This window comes from Dreissena polymorpha, chromosome 6 (genome assembly GCF_020536995.1).
Source record: "Dreissena polymorpha isolate Duluth1 chromosome 6, UMN_Dpol_1.0, whole genome shotgun sequence".
NCBI classification, from domain to species: Eukaryota; Metazoa; Mollusca; class Bivalvia; order Myida; family Dreissenidae; genus Dreissena; species Dreissena polymorpha.
The window spans coordinates 76,290,777-76,307,451 of record NC_068360.1 but is presented as its reverse complement, the minus strand read 5'-3'; the positions used below and the strand labels follow the sequence as shown (position 1 = coordinate 76,307,451).

Here is a 16,675-nt window from a genome sequence, read left to right as displayed (position 1 = left end):
CATGCTCAGAGCTCTGACATTCACTATCAAAGAATAGCATAGAAAACTGAACAAAAGATTTGGCTGAGGGAAGTTTAATGTTAAAACTTGCCATCAGCAAGGTCATTATACTAATATTGTTGTGAACTCCTAAAGCCCTTTCCCCTTTCAAAAATGTCTGACCCACCAAAACCTGTAGGACTGAAGTAAAACTTTGTATATTACTCATATCTATAATTGCCCTTCATAAATATTACAGGTTGCTCTGGATGATGGACAAACCATTGAAGAACACAAAAATACCCTCTGTTAAACTGGTGTTCGGGTCAATCTTGTAATGTCCAATTATTACAACACAAGAATTACATTTTTTCATAAATTGTACGCAGTAGAGCAAGAAATTACTTATTGATATGGAAAATAATGACCATCTCTAGCCCTTTCACTGCGGGAACCGAATTTTGAAGGCCTTTGCAAACAGTTTAGATCAAGATGAGACACCACAGATTACGTGGCCTCTCATCAGGATCCAAACTGTTTGCTATTCTGATAATATTCTTTGAAAAAAAATCGCAAAAAATGCTAATTTAAAAAAATTCAGCAGACGACATTTTAGCAGACGACAAATTTCCCAGCATGCAAAGGGTTAGGCTATTGAGTATTTCCCAGAGTAGAAACTTCCTAACAAATGTGGCATCCCCTCTCATGGTAATTTCTTTTCTCAAGATCAGATATTTCAGGATTTCACTCACCTAGCAATAATTTTTAATTATTTACAACGTTGCTTTTCATGTCTCTACTGTACCGAATTCATCAGCAAATGAGACCATGTACACAAACAGCTGACAATTCAACTTGCGCAGTTGAGTCGTGTTCTGAGAAAACTGGGCATAATGCATGTGCATAAAGTGTCGTCCCAGATTAGACTGTGCAGTCCGCACAGGCTAATCAGGGACGACACTTTCTGCCTATATTGGATTTTTGCTAAGAAGAGACTTCATTTAAATGAAAAATGTCAAAAGAGCGGAAAGTGTCATCCCTGATAAGCCTGTGCAGACTGCACAGGCTAATCTGGGACGACACTTTACGCACATGCATTATGCCCAGTTTTCTCAGAACGGGACTCAGTAAAACAAATCATTCAAGAAAGGTCAAAGAAGTTTGCAACATTATCATGATGCTCTTAATGACCTGTGTCATGCAGAAATGGGCCCTAAGCCATGTGCGGGCACCTTAGCTCCAGGCCAGCCTGCGCATACGCACTGTCTGGGCAGCAGCAATGCAGTCCACTCAAGAGACCAAGAACCCTTTACTGACTTTAAAGCACAGTGTAGCTCCTGCGCTGGGCCACATTTTGCACAAGAACATTTTTTGCGTGACTCAAAATTAACCCAGTGGACTCTCCCGTCCTTCAGAATTGGATCAATTTATTTCCAAAATAAGGGATGTCTAGTAAATTTTATTTCTATACTTAGAATATTTCTTAGAGAAATTCCTTTAAGCAAACAGCGCAGACCCAGATGAGACGCCGCATCATGCAGCATCTCATCTGGGTTTACGCTGTTTGCCAAGGCATTTTTTCTAGACGCTAGGCATCAATGGGTTAATGGTAGTTAATTTATGGATGCAATGAAGAGGAGAAATATATCAATGATTCATTCTGCGCTATATAGTATACATTAATCACCACTATCATTATTATGGAATATTTAACTGTTATGATGTTCATATTTTAATAAAAGCTACAAACTTTATGTCCTGTTATGTCAATCATAAAATCATATAAATTTTGGACCAATAAAATTGCCTGCATAATATTACATGTACCACATTATTTTTTTACATTAATAGTGAATAACACTTCTGTGAAAACACACACGTGAGGGACATAAAGGCACACTTCTGCATTTCCTGATCAATAATTTCCTAATCAGATTTGAAAATGTCAATTAAATCTGGAAAAATCAGGTAGCAAAATACTTCTTTGATTATAATAACCAGAGCTTTATGCTCACTCAGTTAAGTAGAGCATGAAGTACAGTAGAGCACAGAAAATCAATATGCATGACAGAGGAAAACACATGAAACACAGGCAAAACTTGTCTACATCCAATGCAACTTCAGTCAGTTTCATGGAAAAATCCATCAATTAACAAATTCCTAGAAGACCATCAAAATTTTATTGAAATTGATTATCATCACAGTTCAGTGCTGCACATGCTTCAACTTAATTAAATTGCTTCACACTTGAAAAGACAACTTAATCTATGGTAATATTGTCGATGCATTACAATACATATAAATATATGCCCAATTAGGTTGAAAACTTGCTAAAGTGGGGGGAGAATGACTCAGAAGTTCTTTACAGAGACACCTCCTGTTATGTTTACCAAACATCAAGTGGATGATCCTTCAACTAATTGCTTTCTTATTTAGCCCACTTGATTTGGAAAACACATCAAAAGAGAACCTCCCAAATGTATCCCATGTGACTCACATGAGATTTAAGTGGTGTTCCTGTTAACGCCCCATTGGAATCTATAAACATATGATGCATATGTGCAGCATTCTGAGAAAATGGGGCTTAATGCATGCACGTACAATTGTGTACATTAAAGATAAGCGTGTACAATCAGCAAAGGCTAATCCAGTCCTACTCGGTTACTCCTTTCTCCATAGATTCAATAAGATCAGGGCTAATCTATTTAACTGTGTAGGGGTCATTATCAAAGTGGTGTGAAGCGCTGATCACTGTTGAAAGTGATAACAAGAGGGGATTTATTGGCCATATCTAATTACAAGATACTGGTGTAGAATGCTGAGACTTCAGAGGGTTTTAAACATTGCTCACACACTAAATGAATAATTTGATTGTAGAAAAATACAGGAGCATGCATTTTAATAGGTATCAAAGAGTTAATTAATATTAAATAACTAAAGCACATTTTAATAAAGAGCATCGTGCTTGTATTTGAATGATGGATTAAAATAAAATAAAAAACAGATCAAAACTTGTACATAGTTTATTATTGAATTTACAACATGTTAATTAAACTATGTTATGTAAAGTATATGAATATGCGAATAGTATGTAATGATCTCAGAGCATAATTATAATTATGTTATATAAAATTATAATGCAGATATTTTTTATTACACATAATTATCAAATTATTCAGAAGTAAGCAATTGAATATTCCTTATTTTTTCAATGTACATCTATTAATGTTCATATAAACAAGTTGAAATAGCATTAATAGTATGCCACATAAACTCTATAGAATTCTTGTCAATTTATAATAATAGAATGATAAGTTGCTGTATACATTTATATTTAGTACTGTCATGATTGTAACCCAAACTTTTCTTGCAAGGACATTTCATGGAAAAAAAACATTAATTTATACACCAAATACCAAATTCACCTTTGTAATTCACATAATAAATGTTCACATAATATACATAACGGGTAACCATGTTACTAATCAGTAAGTTAAAAAAACAATTTTTTTAATAAACAACTTTACAGGACTATCAGCATGAGTATCCAGCATGATATTTGCTAGTGGAGTGTTGAACTTAAATTATATAATTAAATGAATTAATTAGATGTAGTATCCTGTGGTTGATAAATATTAAATACCAAAATGTCCCAACTTAAAGTCTTATCAACATGAATTTTGCATTGATCTACTTCAAACATATTATCCATCTGTGCACTGGTTCATTAAACATCATGTTTCTTTCTGAAAAACAAGAACAATACTTTATTGTTTGAAATTCTTCTCTGTAAAATAACAGCATGCTTGTATTTGTGTACACTTATTTTTTAATATGTAACCACTTACACAAATTGTACATCTATTCAGATTCAAGACATAAATTCCAACACTATGTAGGCTAGATACATAAAGTCAGTCGAAAGGTTTCGCCGTTATACGGTACCTGATCATTTAGATTTTAATAATGATTAATACTAACGATAACTAACATTATGTATAAACTTATCGATATCATGTGTTCGAACCCTTACAACTTCCTACACAATCAAAATAAAACATTATGTATTTCAGAATTAAAGTAAAATGTTATTATGCAGCATAAGGCTTCAAAATTTGAAAGCAACATTTTTGCTATTGTAGGCATATATGACGGTATCTCCTTCTCTCATAAATGCATTTCAAAGAAACATATTTTCCTCCAGCTTTCTTCAGTAAACTCATTTTTGCAAAATGAATTTAATGTTGTAATGCCACATTCCTCAATTTTAAGTTCCGACAAAAGAACTTTAGATAGAAAATCAGCATTAACTAAATGTTTGTATATCTCTTTTGTAGATGTAATGGGGGTTTCCTCTGACTCTTTAACTAATATCCCCTTAATTTCTTCGTAACCTGTCTACACACTTCATGTGTGTCGCGATATGACATACAGTATCGCACTATATGCTCTCCAGTTTAAATAAAGGTTTTCCTTCAACACTTTTTACACTGTGATCTGTTCCTTTTAACCAACTGAAAATGTTGCCACTTTTAATTGCTGGTTCATCTCCACACTTATTGTTTTTTAGAAATGCTTTGAACTCATCAAAGATAATATATTCTGAATCAGTTTCGTCAAAAACTATTCTAAGTTACCTCAGTGATGGAATATGAAAAGTCATTTTGGTTCTCAATCTGAAAAAGTAAAGAAAACTATCTTTTAAAATCATAATAACTTCTTTAAGTTTTAATTTCAATCATTTCATATTACATGTGCGGTGCTTGTTACATGTCAAATGTAAAATCTAACAAAGGTGAACATAAAATTATTTTACTAACAAATTTCAAGCTTACCTGTTTTATAAATATAAAATATCAAAATAAATGTTGTATTGGCTATGAATATTTGGCACAACTGATAATTACACTGGTCGATAACTCTCTGAAACATGTTGCAGCATATTCAGATTTGGCCAGATATAACACCTGGGTTCATTTATTATCGCCAAGCAGGCTGTTGTCAGCCTGACAGGGGAGTGTGCTTTATGACCACAGAACAGTTAACACTAATTAGTTCTGCTGATAAGCCGAGGCTAAAATCTAGCCGTCCTGGGAGTAACTGAGTAGGACTGAATCAGGGACAAAAATGTTTGCCATATACAACAACTGGAGTAGCACAAGTGAAATAGGTCCTTGAACTTGCTGTTGCAGAGTTCAGTGTGTATAGTTTAACAATATTAAGCCAGCAAATATCCACTTGTGATGTGATAGCATGACTACACTATAGTATATGGTGCAGTGTACAGTGCCACACTCATGACTACACTATAGTATATGGTGCAGTGTACAGTGCCACACTCATGACTACACTATAGTATATGGTGCAGTGTACAGTGCCACACTCATGACTACACTATAGTATATGGTGCAGTGTACAGTGCCACACTCATGACTACACTATAGTATATGGTGCAGTGTACAGTGCCACACTCATGACTACACTATAGTATATGGTGCAGTGTATAGTGCCACACTCATGACTACACTATAGTATATGGAGCAGTGTACAGTGCCACACTCATGACTACACTATAGTATATGGAGCAGTGTACAGTGCCACACTCATGACTACACTATAGTATATGGAGCAGTGTACAGTGCCACACTCATGACTACACTATAGTATATGGTGCAGTGTATAGTGCCACACTCATGACTACACTATAGTATATGGAGCAGTGTACAGTGCCACACTCATGACTACACTATAGTATATGGAGCAGTGTACAGTGCCACACTCATGACTACACTATAGTATATGGTGCAGTGTACAGTGCCACACTCATGACTACACTATAGTATATGGTGCAGTGTACAGTGCCACACTCATGACTACACTATAGTATATGGTGCAGTGTACAGTGCCACACTCATGACTACACTATAGTATATGGTGCAGTGTACAGTGCCACACTCATGACTACACTATAGTATATGGTGCAGTGTACAGTGCCACACTCATGACTACACTATAGTATATGGTACAGTGTACAGTGCCACACTCATGACTACACTATAGTATATGGTGCAGTGTATAGTGCCACACTCATGACTACACTATAGTATATGGTGCAGTGTACAGTGCCACACTCATGACTACACTATAGTATATGGTGCAGTGTACAGTGCCACACTCATGACTACACTATAGTATATGGAGCAGTGTACAGTGCCACACTCATGACTACACTATAGTATATGGAGCAGTGTACAGTGCCACACTCATGACTACACTATAGTATATGGAGCAGTGTATAGTGCCACACTCATGACTACACTATAGTATATGGTGCAGTGTACAGTGCCACACTCATGACTACACTATAGTATATGGAGCAGTGTACAGTGCCACACTCATGACTACACTATAGTATATGGTGCAGTGTACAGTGCCACACTCATGACTACACTATAGTATATGGTGCAGTGTATAGTGCCACACTCATGACTACACTATAGTATATGGTGCAGTGTATAGTGCCACACTCATGACTACACTATAGTATATGGTGCAGTGTATAGTGCCACACTCATGACTACACTATAGTATATGGAGCAGTGTACAGTGCCACACTCATGACTACACTATAGTATATGGTGCAGTGTACAGTGCCACACTCATGACTACACTATAGTATATGGTGCAGTGTACAGTGCCACACTCATGACTACACTATAGTATATGGTGCAGTGTACAGTGCCACACTCATGACTACACTATAGTATATGGTACAGTGTACAGTGCCACACTCATGACTACACTATAGTATATGGTGCAGTGTACAGTGCCACACTCATGACTACACTATAGTATATGGTACAGTGTACAGTGCCACACTCATGACTACACTATAGTATATGGTGCAGTGTATAGTGCCACACTCATGACTACACTATAGTATATGGTGCAGTGTACAGTGCCACACTCATGACTACACTATAGTATATGGTGCAGTGTACAGTGCCACACTCATGACTACACTATAGTATATGGAGCAGTGTACAGTGCCACACTCATGACTACACTATAGTATATGGAGCAGTGTACAGTGCCACACTCATGACTACACTATAGTATATGGAGCAGTGTATAGTGCCACACTCATGACTACACTATAGTATATGGTGCAGTGTACAGTGCCACACTCATGACTACACTATAGTATATGGAGCAGTGTACAGTGCCACACTCATGACTACACTATAGTATATGGTGCAGTGTACAGTGCCACACTCATGACTACACTATAGTATATGGTGCAGTGTATAGTGCCACACTCATGACTACACTATAGTATATGGTGCAGTGTATAGTGCCACACTCATGACTACACTATAGTATATGGTGCAGTGTATAGTGCCACACTCATGACTACACTATAGTATATGGTGCAGTGTACAGTGCCACACTCATGACTACACTATAGTATATGGTGCAGTGTACAGTGCCACACTCATGACTACACTATAGTATATGGAGCAGTGTACAGTGCCACACTCATGACTACACTATAGTATATGGTGCAGTGTACAGTGCCACACTCATGACTACACTATAGTATATGGTGCAGTGTATAGTGCCACACTCATGACTACACTATAGTATATGGAGCAGTGTACAGTGCCACACTCATGACTACACTATAGTATATGGAGCAGTGTACAGTGCCACACTCATGACTACACTATAGTATATGGTGCAGTGTACAGTGCCACACTCATGACTACACTATAGTATATGGTGCAGTGTACAGTGCCACACTCATGACTACACTATAGTATATGGTGCAGTGTACAGTGCCACACTCATGACTACACTATAGTATATGGTACAGTGTACAGTGCCACACTCATGACTACACTATAGTATATGGTGCAGTGTACAGTGCCACACTCATGACTACACTATAGTATATGGTACAGTGTACAGTGCCACACTCATGACTACACTATAGTATATGGTGCAGTGTATAGTGCCACACTCATGACTACACTATAGTATATGGTGCAGTGTACAGTGCCACACTCATGACTACACTATAGTATATGGTGCAGTGTACAGTGCCACACTCATGACTACACTATAGTATATGGAGCAGTGTACAGTGCCACACTCATGACTACACTATAGTATATGGAGCAGTGTACAGTGCCACACTCATGACTACACTATAGTATATGGAGCAGTGTATAGTGCCACACTCATGACTACACTATAGTATATGGTGCAGTGTACAGTGCCACACTCATGACTACACTATAGTATATGGAGCAGTGTACAGTGCCACACTCATGACTACACTATAGTATATGGTGCAGTGTACAGTGCCACACTCATGACTACACTATAGTATATGGTGCAGTGTATAGTGCCACACTCATGACTACACTATAGTATATGGTGCAGTGTATAGTGCCACACTCATGACTACACTATAGTATATGGTGCAGTGTATAGTGCCACACTCATGACTACACTATAGTATATGGTGCAGTGTACAGTGCCACACTCATGACTACACTATAGTATATGGTGCAGTGTACAGTGCCACACTCATGACTACACTATAGTATATGGAGCAGTGTACAGTGCCACACTCATGACTACACTATAGTATATGGTGCAGTGTACAGTGCCACACTCATGACTACACTATAGTATATGGTGCAGTGTATAGTGCCACACTCATGACTACACTATAGTATATGGAGCAGTGTACAGTGCCACACTCATGACTACACTATAGTATATGGTACAGTGTACAGTGCCACACTCATGACTACACTATAGTATATGGTGCAGTGTACAGTGCCACACTCATGACTACACTATAGTATATGGTGCAGTGTATAGTGCCACACTCATGACTACACTATAGTATATGGAGCAGTGTATAGTGCCACACTCATGACTACACTATAGTATATGGCGCAGTGTACAGTGCCACACTCATGACTACACTATAGTATATGGAGCAGTGTACAGTGCCACACTCATGACTACACTATAGTATATGGTGCAGTGTATAGTGCCACACTCATGACTACACTATAGTATATGGAGCAGTGTACAGTGCCACACTCATGACTACACTATAGTATATGGAGCAGTGTACAGTGCCACACTCATGACTACACTATAGTATATGGCGCAGTGTACAGTGCCACACTCATGACTACACTATAGTATATGGAGCAGTGTACAGTGCCACACTCATGACTACACTATAGTATATGGCGCAGTGTACAGTGCCACACTCATGACTACACTATAGTATATGGCGCAGTGTATAGTGCCACACTCATGACTACACTATAGTATATGGTGCAGTGTACAGTGCCACACTCATGACTACACTATAGTATATGGCGCAGTGTATAGTGCCACACTCATGACTACACTATAGTATATGGCGCAGTGTACAGTGCCACACTCATGACTACACTATAGTATATGGAGCAGTGTATAGTGCCACACTCATGACTACACTATAGTATATGGTGCAGTGTACAGTGCCACACTCATGACTACACTATAGTATATGGAGCAGTGTATAGTGCCACACTCATGACTACACTATAGTATATGGCGCAGTGTACAGTGCCACACTCATGACTACACTATAGTATATGGCGCAGTGTATAGTGCCACACTCATGACTACACTATAGTATATGGCGCAGTGTATAGTGCCACACTCATGACTACACTATAGTATATGGTGCAGTGTACAGTGCCACACTCATGACTACACTATAGTATATGGTGCAGTGTACAGTGCCACACTCATGACTACACTATAGTATATGGAGCAGTGTATAGTGCCACACTCATGACTACACTATAGTATATGGTGCAGTGTACAGTGCCACACTCATGACTACACTATAGTATATGGAGCAGTGTATAGTGCCACACTCATGACTACACTATAGTATATGGTGCAGTGTACAGTGCCACACTCATGACTACACTATAGTATATGGCGCAGTGTATAGTGCCACACTCATGACTACACTATAGTATATGGTGCAGTGTACAGTGCCACACTCATGACTACACTATAGTATATGGAGCAGTGTATAGTGCCACACTCATGACTACACTATAGTATATGGAGCAGTGTATAGTGCCACACTCATGACTACACTATAGTATATGGTGCAGTGTATAGTGCCACACTCATGACTACACTATAGTATATGGCGCAGTGTATAGTGCCACACTCATGACTACACTATAGTATATGGCGCAGTGTATAGTGCCACACTCATGACTACACTATAGTATATGGCGCAGTGTATAGTGCCACACTCATGACTACACTATAGTATATGGAGCAGTGTACAGTGCCACACTCATGACTACACTATAGTATATGGCGCAGTGTATAGTGCCACACTCATGACTACACTATAGTATATGGTGCAGTGTATAGTGCCACACTCATGACTACACTATAGTATATGGCGCAGTGTATAGTGCCACACTCATGACTACACTATAGTATATGGCGCAGTGTATAGTGCCACACTCATGACACCTATGTCCTGTACCTGGGACACTAGTACACCTAACTGGTATTTGAGGAAGAGTGCAGCCCTGATCAGCGCAAACAAATGTGACACAGTTGCTACTCAATGTATCTTCAAATGTATGGCATTGCTATATTATCATTTTGCAAATCGCTAGCCTAGTTGTGAGTCCAATTGTAACGCAGGCCTGCTATCGGTCACAATCACGGTCCCAATCACGTTGCATACATGTGCCTCTCTCTTGGGAAAACAAAGTTTAACACATGTGTGAGTAAAGTGTCATCCTAGATTTGCCTTTGCAGTCCACTTTTCTAATCTAGGAACAACAGTTACTGCCTGAAGTGGAATTTTGCCACGAAGAAAGGGCTTCCTTAAAAAAAAAGTACAATGAAAGGGAAAAGTGTCATCCCTAATTAGCCTGTGCACAGCGAAATCTGGGACAACACTTTAACCCTTCACCCCTTAGATACGTATTTTGACTAATTTGTAGTCCCTTAGAAAGTTACATTTAATTAATAAAAACCTTTCTTACCAGATTCAAGTTTTTAAGGCTTCATCTCCAACCCTTATATACTGATGAGCAGCAAACAGTATAAAACCTGAACAGACTGCGAGTAACTCGCAGGCTGTTCTGGTTTTATGCTGTTTGCACCTAGCCATTTCACTTTGCATCTGAGTGGGAGAGGGGAAATCACATGCCTTGATGCCTTTCACACAGCAATGCTCATTAAACCTTTGCATGCTGGGAAATGTGTCGTCTGCTAAAATGTTGTCTGCTGAATTTTTAAAATTAGCATTTTCTGCGATTTTTTTCAAAGAATACTATCAGAATATCAAACAGTTTGGCGTCTAATCTGTGGGGTCTAATCTGGATTCAAACTGTTTGCAAAGGCCTTCAAAATTCGGTAATCCAGCACTGAAAGGGTTATATCAGTTCACAGTGAAATACGCTCAACAAGCACAGCAAACCTTTTCATAACAAAAATATATTGCCCCTGAAAAATAAGTCAAACAACTGTTACTTTTTTTCTCCTCAACTATATGCACTAATGATCTTTTCAGTTCCATATTCAAGCAAAGCCAACCATTTCATAACAACAAAATAATGCTACTTATAAATAATAGAAAACAACTATTTCTTTATTGCGTAACTATTCAACTTCATGCGCTAATGAACACATACATTAAACCCAGCTGCATCTAGAGCAATGTAAAGGCCGATTGTTAATGCACAAGTTGACATGCACTAGTTATGTCACCACCTGGAGAACTGTGTGCATGCCCCCAGCATTATTATGCCTTGCTCTGTACATAGCATCGTGCCAGGTTTAACAGGGACTACACTTTCGTTTTTTTGAATTTTATGGTTAAAACTTGTGCTCTTGCACTTAGCTACAATCCAGTTTGAGCTGAAACTGTTGTCCCAGATCAGCCTCTGCAATCTGCACAGGCTAATCTGAGACGACACTTAATTGTGCACATGCATTAACCCTTTGCATGCTGGGAAATTTGTCGTCTGCTGAATTTCTAAAATTAGCATTTTCTTCCAATTTTTTTCCAAAGAATACTATCAGAATAGCAAACAGTTTGGATCCAGATGAGACGCCACGTTATGTGGCGTCTCATCTGGATCCAAACTGTTTGCAAAGGCCTTCAAAATTGGGTTCCCGCACTGAAAGGGTTAACAGGATAATCTAGGACGACATTTTACGAACATGCATTAAATCCTGTTTTCCCAGAGCGAAACTCAATTAGTTTACAAGATACAACCTATTCCTATGCAGCCATGTTTTGTAACAAGTGATTCATCTGTTATGTAAAATGTAAACTCATGCAGTACAGGTTATGATTTTAACTTACATTTTCACCTTCCAAATCACCCCTTGGCAGTAATGTCGGAAACCAAAGGTGAACAATTTTTTAAAAATGCCATCCAGGTTTATTTAAGATTTACTTTATGTAATGTGTACCTAAGTAATAAGAAGTTCTTAATTTTACCCCCCCCCCCCCACCCCCTCCACAATCTGTCACTTCATAATGTTATGATAAAGTTTGTTTTGGTTGCCAGGTCAGGGTTTAGTGAAGTACACTGGCACATGTCCTATAACTGTAACACGCTTTGTAAACAAAGAAGTCGTGATATTGACATTTCAGCTATTTTATGATATTTTTAACTTTCTTCAGATGTTCCCTTCACACAGCTGAAGTTTATTTGTTCAAGTAACATTCAACCTTTAAAATAAACTATTTGTATAAGTTTGTCACACCACAAATAGATATGTACCACACATAATAATAGACCTTACCATAACTGTCATACGATTCTTAACAATAGTTATTTAAACAGAATATGGGACTTGGTTAATTCTCAGTACTTTCAATTTTATTGCACAGTACAACTAAAAACAAAAGAAATCCTTTTTTACATAAAGGAAGATAATTATATACACTGATAAAGAAGTTTAAACTTACGCTCCTGTGTCAATAATATCTAAACAAGAAACCGTCGGGGACGGGTGATGCTTCCCAAAGTTTTTTTTGTCACAATATTGCACTATATATTCAGATAAAAGGAAACGTCTTGAGGGGCATAACTTTGGACAAAATAATACGATGGATGGTTTAGCAACTAAAAAATTTCAAAGGGCCATAACTCTCTCAATAAATCATCTAACCAGAACCCACTTGGTAGTGAAGCTTCCCATAAAGTTTCATTGAATTCCGGTCATCAGTTGCTGAGAAATAGCCCGGACAATGCACTATATGTACAGTTAATGGACAATTTCAAAGGGCCATAACTCTGTGAAAAATCATCCGACCAGAACCCGCTGATAATATGCACATCTCCTCTTGGTAGTGAAGCTTCCCATAAAGTTTCATTGAATTTCGGTCATTAGTTGCTGAGAAATAGCCCGGACAAAAATTGTGCACGGACGGATGGACGGACAGACGAAGTGGCGACTATATGCTCCCCCCAAAAAAAAATTTGGGGGGGCATAATAAACCATCAATATCAAAAAGTCAAAAATGCTTGAATATATTACAAGATCACATTTGCAATTATGTCAGTACCTAATTATTTGCTTCTGGTGTATTTGTGTTACATGAGAAAATTGAAAAAAAAACTATTCATAAACCTAACAAATTAAACCAATAATACTGAAACTTAACAAAAGAAAGCAAAATAGAGGATACAAAACACAAATTTTCCGTGATTTGAAAATCAAAATCTTTAAAATTGATTTATGGCTGTCAAAACCAGGAAACTAAATGTTCTGTATTTGTGTAAATTGATCGTCCAGTAGGAAATCATGAAGAATGATCACCAAAAGTGCTTGATCATTATACAATACAACTTACAGAACATGACCTACTTTTGAATCACAAAAGACGACTAAAATCATGATCGTGACTAGGTATTATATTTAAAAGGCTTTCATATTTGAAAATATCTTTTGTTTCAATCGTATGATCATTATTATTCATACTTGCTGATTCATAAGCATGACTTAATTGGACCAAGTCTTGTGCTGTTATCTAGCAGTAAAATCTTTAAAACCATTACAACATTTTTTAAATTAATAATAACAGGCATTAATCAATACCCATAAACATGATATCCCTATAATATAGCCAACATTATTATGACTCAATGCATGTTGGCATTTGAAAACCAGCTGATGTGATCAGGTGTGGACAGAATGCTGGGCAGTTTGTTGTTATAAAAATGCAATGTAATATTCATTATTGCCTTCACCAATAAAGACTATACGATATTAAACTATGACATAAAATTAATGAAAATTGTGAATATTTTGATAAATTGTAGGCCATTAGTTCGAATCTAGGTTACTATGTCAAATCTTTAAAATGCCTTGTTACCACTCTGTATGCCACATCTATGACATGATCTTAATGAAGATTTTGAAAATGTTCAGATTATTCATCTTTACTAGATGGACTGTGCTCTGTTAGAAGGGGGTTTAATGCACGTGATTAAAGTGTTGTCCCAGATTAGCCGGTGCGAACTCCACTTTCCGCCTTAGTTGAATTTTTTCTAAGAATTTCTTTTTACGAAAAAACCCATAAAAGTGGAAGGTGTTGTTCCTGATTAGCCTGTGCAGACTGTACAGGCTTATCTGGGATGACACTTTACACACATGCATTAAACCCCCTTTTCACAGAGCGCAGCCCAAATAATAATTATTGTAGGTGATAAATCTTCACATATAATCAGGCAAAACTGTTTCAATGACAAAGACACACACTATTACAGAAGCTTCTCCTGTAGGGTGGGGCAGTACTCAGTGTCAAAGTGGTTGCCAACTTTCCCAGGAATATTTGACAGGCGTTAACATAGTTAACATATCTAGTTGTGCCTACATAAAAGGAACTGTACCTTACAACAGTCGGTACATTTTTTACTGTCACATCTGTTTCCTCTGTTTTTTTTTGTTTAGTGGTTTTTCTTGGCACATAGGAAAGCATTGTGTTCTGCAAATGTCTCGTCATAAGTGCAAAAAAAAAGAAGCAATCGTAACAACATAATGAGACAAAGATATCAACTCAGTGTATTTGTGTCTGGAAACATGTGGTTATGAGATTTTTAGTTTGCTACATTTACAGTTTCTTGGTATTTTATGTTCCATTTTACAATTTCTTTATCTTAAACTTCAATTTAATTCACTAAAATGAATCTTCTGACCAAGTTTCATGAAGATAGAACAATAAATGTGGCCTCTAGAGTGTTAACAAGAGTTTACTATAGCCATATATAGCCATATAAGGAAAAATGCCCTGCCCCTTGGCAGCCATGTTTTTCAAGCAAAGGTTACCATTTCTGAACTCATCCAAGATAATCATTGGGACAAATCTTCTGAGCAAGTTTCATGAAGATCGGAAAATAAACGTGGCCTCTAGAGTGTTAACAAGGTTTTACAATAGCCATAAAAGGAAAAATGCCCCGCACCCTGGTGGCCATGTTTTTCAACCAACCAGCATCATTTTTGAACTCGTCCAAGATATTATTGGGATGAATCTTCTTACCAAGTTTCATGAAGATCAGACAATAAATGTGGCCTCTAGAGTGTTAACAAGATTTTACTATAGCCATATATAGCCATATAAGGAAAAATGCCCCGCCCCTTGGCAGCCATGTTTTTCAAGCAAACGTTACCATTTTCAAACTCATCCAAGATACCATTGAGACCAATCTTCTGACCAAATTTCATCAAGATTGGACGATAAATGTGGCCTCTAGAGAGTTAACAAAGCAAATGTTGATGCCGCACAACGCACGACGGATAAAAGGCAATCACAAAAGCTCACCATGAGCATGTTGTGCTCAGGTCAGCTAAAAACTTGGGAACACAATTTTTCCAAATTGTGTTAAGACTATTTTATCACCAAAATGGAAGGCCGGGCCCTTTTCCAAAATCGAGAAAGAATTTCCCTGCTTGCATTATAAAAATGTTCACATTAAATACTTACAACTACCTTGTAGCTTTCTTAACAGTTTCACATACACAAGTATCAACCATTATTCTCAATCAATACAATCTGAATTGCACTAAGAAAAGAAGCTTACATCACATGCAACCCAACATTGCACAATTAGAACTTTCTACAGAACATAACCCAGTAAGTAACGCAACCAGGCATGAAAAGCAGAACAAAAACTCAATGCACTTATCTGATCTAGTTGAGTGTAACCCAGTGCAGGTGTCTATTGAAATGCATGCTTTTCCTGTTAACAAGAGCTAAAAATAGTTATACCACCTGTTACCAATGTTCATTTACCAATAGAGCAAAAGTATAATTACATAATTGGTTTCTTGTATGGTTGTGCAACCCAGGGCTTAATGCGTATACGTAAATTGATGTCCCAGATTAAATCATGCAGTCCCCACATGCTTGTCTTGACTGACACTTTATCTAAACTGAATTGTCACTTAGAAGAAACTTCCTTTTAACCAGAAATACCATAAAAGCCGAAAGGGTCATCCCTAATTAGCCCGTGCTGTTTGCATTAAGCCCAGTTTTGCAGAACAAGGCTCAATCATTCTGAGATGTTTTAGTCAAAAAAAATAGTGTCCTCTGTACAAAGCTGGAAGATAACTG

The 16,675-nt window shown here is 37.6% G+C and overlaps 1 protein-coding gene and 1 long non-coding RNA gene across 5 annotated transcripts in view; both read right to left on the bottom strand.

Moving 5' to 3' along the window:
- Positions 1 to 16,675, bottom strand: part of LOC127833606 (TSC22 domain family protein 3-like) — a 124,696-nt gene that overhangs the window by 33,639 nt on the left and 74,382 nt on the right. The gene's annotated exons all lie outside the window — the stretch shown is intronic.
- On the bottom strand, positions 2,711 to 5,088 carry LOC127833624 (uncharacterized). The gene is made up of 3 exons (XR_008027508.1): positions 4,815 to 5,088; positions 4,617 to 4,655; positions 2,711 to 3,725 (listed from the first exon to the last, which is right to left on the bottom strand). It is a non-coding gene; the product is annotated as an uncharacterized LOC127833624 (long non-coding RNA).